Raw genomic sequence first — 8,781 nt, 5'->3', positions numbered from 1 at the left:
TTGTGTGGGAGACGGGTTGATTGTCATGCGTTGTATTTTGGAATGATATGACAGCTTATGAAATTCTGGGGGGGAAGAAGGCAACAGTATGGATTGATGTAAATAACTGATGTATGGATTGATGCATATAGCTATATTGAGACATGGGTTTTGCATGCAACCTCCCAGTTGTCCCTGATCATGTGTTTACCATTACTGTATTATTTAAAATGGACATTATGTGATGTGTTTCAGGGATGGCAATAAAATTGCTTTATAAAATAAAATCCTTTATTTTTAAACATGTATTGGAAAAGTACAATATTAAACCATCGCCTAGCAGGCCAACTGCCTTTAGCACACCAGATACACCAGCAACACCAAAAGCTTTCAAAGTAACCAAGAACAGAGTGCCTAAACAAGTGCAAACACTGAAACTATGTACACAAGGCCCCCCCCACCATTGTGTGTCCCCTGGCCTACCGTTCTCCTTTTCCTTCCTTCTACATTTGCCGCACACTTGGTGATGGGGTGGGGGATGGAACATCCGTGGGGTGGGGAGGGGCTGTTCAGCACTGAGACTACATGGGGCACATTTGCCCTGTTCAGTCACTTACAGGGCCCAATTGCCTGGGCCATCCAGCCATGGAGTTGCAGGCCAGGTGATCGCAGAGGTGACGCTGCCTGTGGTACTGCCACATCAGGAGCCTGCGCTCTTTTGGCCATTAGAGACCACAGCCACTCGAACAGTTCTTGCTGTTGTGCTCTGTCTTCTTCTCTAACAGCCGTTCAAGTTCCAGGAACTGCAAAGCGAGTGCCTGTTTCCATGTTTCTACCGTGTGCTCAAACTACAAAGCTAGCCTGAGCCTTTCCGCTTGCCTCTCAGTATGTTTTTCCTCTTGCCACAAGTCCCTTTGCCTTTGGTACTCAACCTGCTTGTTGGCCCTATCCAGAACTTCAACCATAAGTTCATCATGGAAACACTTCCTCTTGGAATGGTCCACGAAGATATGATTGGCCCAGGCTTCTGCAGTGTGGGTGGGCTGTGGAGGTCCTGCCACCTGAAGAGTTGAAAGGGCCTGGAATAGAACAAGACACAGAGGGTTATTGTATTGAATAGCTCAATGCAGGAGCACAGAAAAAATCATTTTGGAATTTCAAAGCCAAAAAATGTTACTGATCTTCAATATATTGCAGAGGGCTGCTTCGGACCACAGAAGCTCCCTGGACACAGATGGGTTAATCACAGTGAAAAAAGTGCTGAGAGAATGGTAAGTTAAAAATTATAATCTTCTCCCCTCTCCCCCCAAAATTGAGTTTGTGGGGTGGTCGGTGGCCGTGCTATATATAACCCTTCTCTATCATTTCAGGCATTGCGCATTTTGGAGAATATAACAGTTCTTGTGGTGCCTGATTGGCAAAAATAGGTATTATTCCAAGCGGCTTGTGGGAAACCAGATGTATATGCCTCTAAAGTATTCAAAGGTCTGGTGAATGAGCAGCACATCTATGAGTGGAGTGGGCTGATGAGCTACTGAGGTGACCCTGAAAAACACACCCTTCCCCAAAATGTGACTACTTATCTGGATTTCCTGCTACAGGAAGAGTTTGCAGCAATTAGCACCCGTGATCGGGTCACAATTCCACGTGGGAATCAACAGGTTGCTGCATTAGCTTCTGCATGGTTTAGTGCCTCCCTCAGCTTCTGATATATACTGTTTAGGACTGCATGCAAACACACAGAGCTCCCCTGCCACCCTCCTGCTTTCCCCGCCACCTCAGCGAATTTCTGGACTGAATTTAAACCCCCCCCCCCTCGGTTGTATTTGGGACTAATACTTCTTCACCCATGGAATGCATTGACTTAACAGAAGTGGGCTACATTTCAAAATGGGCTACGTTTGAAACACTTCCCTCCACTTTCCCGTACACGTCAGTCTTTTCACGTGGCTTGTTACACCATTGGGTAGGTACCAAGCTGCGTATGTACAGGGAAGGTAATATAATGTTTTTATTTTAACAAACCAGAATGTACTAGGAAAAATGTGTGCCTTCCCAGTACAAAATTCTTTTTTAGATGCTCGTTTTACTGTTTGCATTTCCCGGGTCCATTTTGAATTCTATGTGGTGAGGAGGAGGATGGGGGCACACCAAGGCACTGACATGCAATCCACCATTAGCAGATACATGCTGCTACCTGGGGCTTATAATATCTTTTGCATTGGTTCAGAGAGCAAAAATTCCTCCCATTCCTATAATAATATATGCAAAAATGAAGCCATAAACTTACCAGGCTCTGACGCAGCTTTTCCTCTTCTGTTGCTGCTGCCAGTTCCGCAGGGGGCAAGGTGAGAGTTCTCTGAGTATGCCTTTGGGATGTGTTGCAGCTGCTCCTGAAGCAAAGCCTCCTCTCGGACCAATTTCATCAGCAGAGTCACTTCATTTGCCTCATTCAGCACCTGCTGTTGGCTCCCATCAGTTCCTTTGCTGGCTTCTGGGGGCAGCAGGTCATCATCCCAGCTGACCAGGTCATCGTGCACCACTGTTGGCTCTATGTTTGGCACGGTCTTCAGCACCGGTCAAACTCATCATAACACAGGCACAATGTCGTCGAGTTGCCAGAGTTGCAGTTGTGGTCCCTGGTTTTCCAGTACTCGGTCTTGAGCCGCTTAATCCGTTCTCTGCACTGGTCACCCGTTCAGTAAATTTCCAACACTGCTAGCTTCAGTGCTATTTGCTGGCACGTGTGGTTGTATCTTTTACTGGGCCAACTTCTGTTGGTGGAAGGAACAAGCTTCTGAGCTTCAGAGAGCTCTGAAGAGCTTGAAATCTTGTCCCTTCCACCAACAGAAGTTGGCCCAATAAAGGATATTACCTCTTTTATCTTGCCTCTCTCATTTGTTTTTGTCTCCATTTAACAATAAAGTCCATAAATTAAGTAGGGCAATCTGATGGGTCCCAAAATGGTATCTGGGATGTTCCATCCAAGTGTTGGTGGAGCTTCATGTTGTAAATATTTTTGTAAACGTGAGGTAACATTTATAATCTGCATTGGTGTAGGTTAGTGTTTGACTGTTCACCAAAGTAAACTTTTGAAGTATAAAAGACACAGGCACTGTGATAACCATACTCAAAGCTTCTGTTTTATTCATTTCACTTTCTTTCCCCATCTCAATTTCTCTCTTTCAACAAGCGCAAGAAGCATAGGTCAGAACTAACAGTCACATGTCAGCTCAAGGACGTCTTGCATTCAGAATGAGTTATTTTTATTTTATTGAGGAAAATAAACATGTGTCTCTTTGATTCCTCCCCAAGGCACATGTTTAAAGATGGCTTCCTGAAAACCTGTCTTAAGGGAAGGGATAGGATGACAGTATCATGAACAGGCTTTTTGAACTTTCATCCAGACATAGGAAGAAAAAAAAACCCATGAAATGTTTTCATACACATAACCTGGTCAATAACTGCCTGTCAGAGAGATTAAAGGAGAGGTGAAGGGAAGTTTGCCAAGTTATAAGAATGAGCTTAGGAGGGGCATTTATTTTTAAAATGCAGCCACTAATGAATTCATAGTAAAGGTGAAACATTTAAAACTTCTCTGATCTCTTATGGGAGCTTTTCTGAAGGCTTTAAGGTTCACATAGGAGAGCAATTTGGGAATGGCGAAACAGTCTGCAAATAACGAGCCACTCATTTAAAAAGCCCGCAAGATGGATTGTGAGGGGTGGAATAAGTTCCTACTTCTATAGGAATGTTGTCTTAATGTAGAGATTGTCTCTTCTGTGTTTGTACAGCTCCTAGCACAATGGGGCCCCAATCCCAATTGGGGTCTGTGAGTGCAATCATTATTAAAGCTGCGAGTCTGTCACAGAGGTGGATTCCATGACTTCCTGGGACCTCTGTGACTTCTGCAGCAGCCGGTGTGGCTGGCAACTAGGCCAGCCGCACCGGCCACTGGTGGGGCAGTCTCGGGCCATTGTGCCCCCTCCCCAACAGCAGCAGCAGTGGTCTCGGGCTGTGCGCCACCCCCACCCCTAGCAGTGGTCCCGTGCCACGCACAACTCCCCCGCCCCCCAGCATCAGTGGTGGTCCTGGGCTGCGCGCCGTCCCTTTCCCCCTGCACCAGCAGCGCCCCTGGGCCACCCCCTCGCCAGACCACCAGTGGTGCCCCCAGGCCATTCCCTACCCCAAAGCACCTACAGCACCCCTGGAGCCCCCCCACCCCGAGCACCCAAGACTTAGGGGTATATAGTACAAGTCATGGACAGTCACGGGCCATGAATTTTTGTTTACTGCGCCTGACCTGTCCATGACTTTTACTAAAAATACCCTTGACTAAATCTTAGCTGTAATCATTATACAAAGTTCAGTAATAATGAGCTGAACAATCTATCTCATGTCATGCAGATATTGAACATGAATTGAGTGTGTGTAGTTAAACACAAGTATTTTTTTTTTTAGCCTCCTGACTTTTCAGCCCATCTAAACATCAGTTGAATACCATGTATATGTTGTTTCTTTAGAGTCAGATGATGGGAAGTTTTGGAAGGCCCATAATTTTGGAACACTTAGTACAAGACTGGACAAGCAGTAGAAAATATATGGCACCACTGAAAACAATCTTGCAGAAGCAGACTGGGTTACATTACTTAATAGGTCTTTTTATCATTAATTTCTATAAATAATGTGAAGAATCACTACCAAAATATTTAATTCTCATACTGTAGCATGACACAGACAGTATAATACATCATGATGTTATCTGAGTAATAAAACATAATTCAACAAATAATTAAACACAGGACACATTGGACATGTCTAGACAAGAAAAATAGGTTGCATTTGAAAATATGTTGCTCTTCTCTAGTGCTAATCATGGTTAGGTAACATGTTTTTTAAAGTATTGTGCCTGGGCTGGAAGCAAAGTCAGGTTTAAAATGCTGTTAACTAATATATTTTCAAGCAGGACCTGTCTGAGGGTTCATATGAGTTTGCATTTTATCCAAAGCAGTTTGTGCACCCATAAAGAGAATGAAAAGCTGTAGTGATTAGGCTGAAAAACGTGGGATTCCTGATGAAAGTATGTCTCTAAAGAAAACTGCAGAATGGAGATGGCCAGGGGCACCTGAAAATTGCATTTCCCCCTTTTCCTAGAGGCAGTAATAAGGCATGTCTGCCCTCTAGTGCTGCCTGTGACCAGGTGTGGCACCGTAAACACTGCCTGCCTCAGTTTCCCCTAATGTGCCATCCGGAAGTGCACCAATGCTTTATGTAGGGAACAGCACCCCTTCAGAGGCATCTAGTTTATTAATCAAATGCTCAACAGGAATTACAAGCAGACCTTCTCCAGCATCTTAGCGGGGAGAGAGGTGGAAATGGATGAACTAAGGCTGAAGTCGACCTGCATCCAGGCCCTTTACCAGCAGGACTCTTTCGACTTGGGTCCCTTTCCTGAAGTCAGGTCTCTTGCCAGTACCTGGAGAGAATTCTTTCCTCAAACCCAGAGGGCTGCGGAGATCTGTCACCAGCAACTCTTCTCCGGGTAGCATGTAGTTCCTGGGCTTCCTGCCATTGTTCGGGGAATCCCTTCACTGGGACCAGGACCTCCTAGTGGCCGGCCAACTGTAGATCTCCCTCTTAGGAATCACCTCTCTTTAGGAACTCCTTCTAGGCTTGTTTCTCTGGTGATACCCCACCCCCAGAGTGCACCTTTTAGGCTCCGTTCTCTCATGAGCTCGCCTAGACTCCGAGAGAGAAAACTACCACCATGCACTGCAGTCTGCATGGCTTCTATTTGCCTCTTTTGCTCAGCTTCCTCTTCTGTTTTATATAGCTCAGCCTTGGGGCATGGGGGCAGGGCTTCCCTGATTACACCCCAGGCTGTCCCAGCTGTAGGCTTCAACTGGCCCTTGTCTTTATCATTTTCCTGCTCAATTAGAAAGAGAGTTGGGTAGTTGGGATATATTAAAGCTGTCATCCTTCCAATGAGATGGTGTGAAGAAGTTTGCATGAACCTTTGCTGAACATCCATGTACGGATGGATGCTGGCATTTACGTATCTTTACTGTATTTTAGTGAAAGGCGAAGTTGCACCAGGTGAGGAGAAATATCCCCTATAAGATTCATATGGCAGCTGCATAATCATTAGAGAGAGTTCAGAGAGTAGTGCCAAACCTGCAGCCTCCAGGATCCCAGTCTGTGGTCAGTTAGCCTATCTCCAACTTCATCTCAACTCTAGCTGGTTCATATTGAAAGTGAACTTCTTCTTCATTCTAATAAGAAGCTCCGTTCTCTCCCGTTTCCCATCTGTATAAATATCACCTCTGCTCTGAGCTAGCTCGGCAGAGCTGTTAAGGGCAGGTGGGTGGGAGAAAATTGAACTTTGACTCTAGGACATTGACAATGAGGGCCCCACTCAATGATTTTGCAACTGCGGGGAGCTCCAGACTTGTTGGACTGGCTGTGGTAGCCTTGCAGAGCTCTATGGACAATAAAACTAAACTATTCCATAAATCACTCGCTGTATCAAAAGTTTCCAGACCCATTTATATCATGGTTACTGTGACCCGGCTGAAAGGCTGACCTGTGCATCAATACTAACAATACAAGGGACCATTGGTAATAAAGAGCAGACAACTGAATTTCGTAATAGTGATAAGTGTAAAAAATTAGAGAGCCCATTAAGATCCTTTGATAATCAGGCTGAAGACAAAGTCCTTGAACTCTAAGCCTAGATCTTTCTTGAAAAATGTGTGCATTCCTTGTGAGGCGGGAACAGAGAGGGAAGGGTACCCTGAGGTAAAATTTCCAAGTGAGAAGCTTGGTGATGGCAGCAATTATCCAAGGGCAGCTTATACAAAACCCAGGACCAATACACAGGTGTACACCATTTCTTGCCCTGGTTTCCTCACCACTCTTGAATGTTCTTTGGGATTTGGTCAGAATCTTTGAAAAAATCTGGGATCTCCCTCATGCACTTGGCTTCTCCAGAACATGGAGTCTACCTGATCTCTGCAGTCAGTGTCCTCCAGCTCCTGTCTGGTCCAGCAGTCAAACAGGTTCCTCTTCACTCCTCTAACCTTCCCCTCTGATTCTCTCTTGGCCCTTCCTCTGTCACTATGAGTCCCTCTGTGCTTTTAAAGGCCTGCACTAACACCTAGTTTCTTTTTTCCCTCTTCTGGGAAAATTCCACTGCTCTAACCCTCCCCTCCCCTTGCAGACCAGCTGGAATAACTGGATTCTTCTAGCTCTGGTACCCTCCTTAGCATATCCATTGTCCTGCCAAAGCACAGTCATTAAAATATTAATGACTAGTTTTGTTTGTTCAATAGCTTCTCCCAGATAGAGTGTGAGATATGTGACAGGGTCCTTGTTAGCCCATGACTGGTTTACTGCACATTGATTTTATAAACCATTATATATAACTCCAACCCTCAATCAGAATTTATAAATTATACCTGTACAGATCCTGCAGATCATCACATAAGGTACTACTCAACAGCCTTATCTTCAGTAGGAAAAAAGATGTTTTTAACATGTTTTAAAATTGTACCCCAAGGTTTACCTTGACAGCTAATGTAAATCTACAACTTGCTATGTCTACATTAGGATTTTAACATACGTTAGTTGACACATGGCCAAGATGAGTAAGCCTTTTTCTAACACAGAGTTGAACCGTTTTAAGAAAAGGTGTGTATTTAAATCGATGTAAACTGGAGCAAATATCTGTGTAGACAAATCCTAAATGTACCAAAATATAGCAACACTCCAGTGCTAATTACCCCCGAAGGAGATCTCCTGGAAGAGGAAACATGGAATCCCAAAGTCCCAGAATGAATGTAATTGAAAGAGAAACTGCCTTTTTGTTGTTGTTACTGAGAGCTAATTGTTTGTTGGCAATAAATAGAGAAAGTAGCAGTCTCACAGGTAATAACACATTTAAAAATGTTATTAAGATGTTAAAAAAATAAGTGAATGGTACAGAGTTTAAGCATAAAAGTTTCTGGTTATCAGGGAATAACATACAGATTATCGAGGGTGCAAAGTTCGGTTTAAGATCGGCTGGCATAAGGAATACATAATCTGCAATATCCCCGATTGGGGGTAAAAGGTTGATGGTGATCTACTACAGTTGTGGCTCTCTGTTGGACTGCATTGACAAAGTTAGTGGGAGCTTTTAGGGCCTGACTCAGTTGACTCACAAAAGGAACACAAACTAAACTATTATAAAAGATAATTTTACTGTAGTCAGGATTAACAAAGGGGGACAAAACTAAGCATCTGTTTTTTGCATAGTTTAGGGTATAATAAACTCATTTCTTTAGCAAGTTTATTCCTTTTTCAAGTATCCATTTAATGGTGATTTGATTTTATAAAACATGTAATTAGAGCAAGGGAAGCTTCTGCCCCCCAGTAAATGGAATATTCATGTAACAAGTCTAATAATGATAAACATGTAATAGGCTATTCCTTCACTTGTTAACCTAACAGAGTATTAATTAAGAATATAAGATCTTTTTGGAGGCTTATTCCTAATATGCTACATTGTCCTCTTAAATTGGCTTTGCAGAGAGTGCTGTTTTGGAATTCAATTTACATTTCTCTTCCCCTGATCAAACGGAGGGACACTGTTGAATAAAAGAAGCAAACTTAAAAGTACTGTTTTGGGGCCCAATCCTGCTCCTAGGGAAATCAAGGGCAAAACTCACATTGACTTCAAAGGGAGCATGATCATGGCTTTCTGAGTGAAGAATTGAGTTCCAATCAAAGATCTTTTTTAATCCCTGCTCGTAATTATTAAAT

This window comes from Trachemys scripta, chromosome 8 (assembly GCF_013100865.1).
Source record: "Trachemys scripta elegans isolate TJP31775 chromosome 8, CAS_Tse_1.0, whole genome shotgun sequence".
NCBI classification, from domain to species: Eukaryota; Metazoa; Chordata; order Testudines; family Emydidae; genus Trachemys; species Trachemys scripta.
Note: the sequence above shows the minus strand (reverse complement) of the source record.